The sequence below is a fragment of the Papio anubis genome, chromosome 5, assembly GCF_008728515.1.
Source record: "Papio anubis isolate 15944 chromosome 5, Panubis1.0, whole genome shotgun sequence".
In the NCBI taxonomy this organism is placed as follows: Eukaryota; Metazoa; Chordata; class Mammalia; order Primates; family Cercopithecidae; genus Papio; species Papio anubis.
Window position 1 is genome coordinate 64,662,977 of NC_044980.1, and position 3,025 is coordinate 64,666,001.

Sequence of the window (3,025 nt, forward strand, 5' to 3'; positions counted from 1 at the left end):
TTTGTGGAAAGACTTTCAGTTTTTCCTCATTCAGTGTAATACCAGCTGTGAGTCTGTCATATATGGTTTTTATTATGTTGAGGTAAGTTTCTTCTATACTGAGTTTTTTGAGTATATTTTTTTAATCATGAAGGGATGTTTAATTTTATCAAATGCTTTTTTCAGCATCAATTGAAATGATCATATGGTTTTTGTCCTTTGTTCTGTTGACATGATATATTACCCTGATTGACTTACATGTGTTGAACCATCTTGCATCCCAAGGATAAATCCTACTTGGTCATGATGAGTGATCTTTCTAATGTGTTGTTAAATTTGGTTTGCTAGTATTTTGTTGAGGATTTTTGCATCAATATTCATCTGGGACTTTGACCTGTAGTTTTTGTTTTTGTTTTTTTTTTTTTTAGTACGGTCTGAATCTCCCTATGTTGCCCTGGGTGATCTTGAACTCCTGGCCTCAAATGATCTTCCTACTTTGGCCTCCCAAAGTGCTAAGATTACAGGTGTGAACCATTGCACCTGGCTAGTTTCCTTTCCTCCTCTCTTCTTCCTTTCCTTCCTTCCTTCTTTCCTTCCTTCCTTCCTTCCTTCCTTCCTTCCTTCCTTCCTTCCTTCCTTCCTTCCTTCCTTCCTTCCTTCCTTTTCTTTCTTTCTTTCTTTCTTTCTTTCTTTCTTTCTTTCTTTCTTTCTTTCTTTCTTTCTTTCTTTCTTTCTTTCTTTCTTTCTTTCTTTCTTTCTTTCCTTCCTTCCTTCCTTCCTTCCTTCCTTCCTTCCTTCCTTCCTTCCTCCTTCCTTCCTTCCTTCCTTCCTTCCTTCTTCCCCTCCTTCCTTCCTTCCTTCCTTCTTTCTTTTCCTTTCTTTCTTTTTTCCTTCTTTTTTTTTTTTTTTGACGGAGTCTCGCTCTGTCGCCCAGGCTGGAGTGCAGTGGAGCGACTTCCGCTCACTGCAAGCTTTGCCTCCCGGGTTCACGCCATTCTCCTGCCTCAGCCTCCTGAGTAGCTGGGACTACAGGCGCCCACCACCACGCCTGGCTAATTTTTTTTTTTTTTGTATTTTTAGTAGAGACGGGGTTTCACAGTGTTAGCCAGGATGGTCTCGATCTCCTGACTTCGTGATCCGCCCGCCTCGGCCTCCCAAAGTGCTGGGATTACAGGCATGAGCCACCGTGCCCGGCCTCTTTTTTTTTTTTTTGATGTGTCTTTGCCTAATTTTGGTATCAGGATAATACTGGGCTTGTAGAATCAGTTTGGAAGTATCCCCTAGTCCTCCATCTTGTGGGATAGTTGCAGTAGGATTGGTATTCATGCTTCGTTAAATGTTTGGTAAAATTCAGCAGTGAATATTGGGTCCCATGCTTTTCTTTGCTGGGAGACTTTTTATTATGGCTGTGATCTCATTACTTGTTACTGGTCTGTTCAGATTGTGCATTTCTTCATGGTTCAATATTGGTAGGTTGTATGTGTCCAGGAATTTATCCACTTCTTATAAGTTTCCTAATTAGTTGGCATATAGTTGCTCATAATAGCCTTTAATAATCCTTTGAATTTTTGTGGTATTGATTGTAATGTCCTCTTTTTCCTCTAAGATTTAATTTGTTTGAGTCTTCTCTCCTTTTTTCTTAGTCTGGCTAAAGGTTTGTCAATTTTGTTTATCTTTTCAAAAAACCAACTTTTTGTTTAGTTGATTTTTTGTATTGTTTTCTCCATTTCAATTTCATTTATTTATGCTGTGATCTGTATTATTTCTTCCACCAGTGTTGGGTTTGGTTTGCTTTTGACTTTTCTAGTTCATTAAGATACATCAAGTCAGGCACAGTGGCTCACTCCTGTAATCCCGTCACTTTGGGAGGTTGAGGTGGGAGGATCACTTGAGCTCAGGAGCTCAAGACAAGCCTGGGCCACACAGTGAGACCCTGTCTCAACAAAACATCCAAAAAAATTATCTGGGCATGGTGTATGTGCCTGTAGTCCCAGCTACTTGGGAGGCTGAGGTGGGAGGATTATTTAATTTCCTTGTGTTTTTATAGTTTCCAAAATTCCTCTTGTTGTTTATTTCTAGTTTTATTCCATTTTTATCAGATAAGATACTTGATGTTATTTCCATTTTTTGAATGTTTTAAGACTTGTTTTGTGGCCTAACATATGGTCTGTCCTTGAGAGTGATCCGTGTACTGAGGAGAAGAATGTGTATTCTGAATATCCATTAGTTCCCTTCAGTCTACAGTGCAGATTAAGTCTGATTTTCTTTGTTGATTTTCTTTCTGGATGATCCCTCCAGTGCTGAAAGTGGGGTGTTGAAGTGTCCAGCTATTATTTTATTGAGGTCTATCTCTCTTTTTAGCTCTAATAATACTTGCTTTGCATATGTGTATACAATTGTTATATCCTCTTGCTGAATTAACCCCTTTGTCATTATATAATGACCTTCTTTGTCTCTTTTTATAGTTTTTGTCTTGAAATCTATTTTCAGAGATACTTACTTTTAACCATTTCTATATTTTGTTCTTTGGTGATTACAATATCCCTATATGAAGGTCTATATTACAATTTCATTGCTTTTCAACCTTAGAAATTTTCTATTTAATTTTTGCCATGAAAAGTCAACATTTGAGTTTAGTTACACAATCAACCCCCTCCTCTCCATTCTCCCCTCAGTGTAGTTATAATACCACAGAGTCATCTTTTATCCACAGTTTTATCATTGAAAGACCACTAAGTCTAAAAGGTTTTCTTGGTGGTGGCAGAGTAAGTTTGGTGCCCAAACCCACTTTATGTCAAATTCAATCTCTAAACTATCTTACATGTACTTAGTTATGATAAAGTGTCTAGTGAAGCAAGTGCCTTTGGGGAAAAAGTAGCTACTGCCCCTGACCATTTTGTCAGTAATGATGACTACAAAGGACAGTATCCTGGGGTGGATTCTTCTGGGTATTTTAGAGAAAGCAAATGGCAAGTTTAGATATTTAAATTCTCAGCTCTAGTAATAGAGAACAAGAGAACTGTCTCTCTCTCTACCCTGCCCCCCC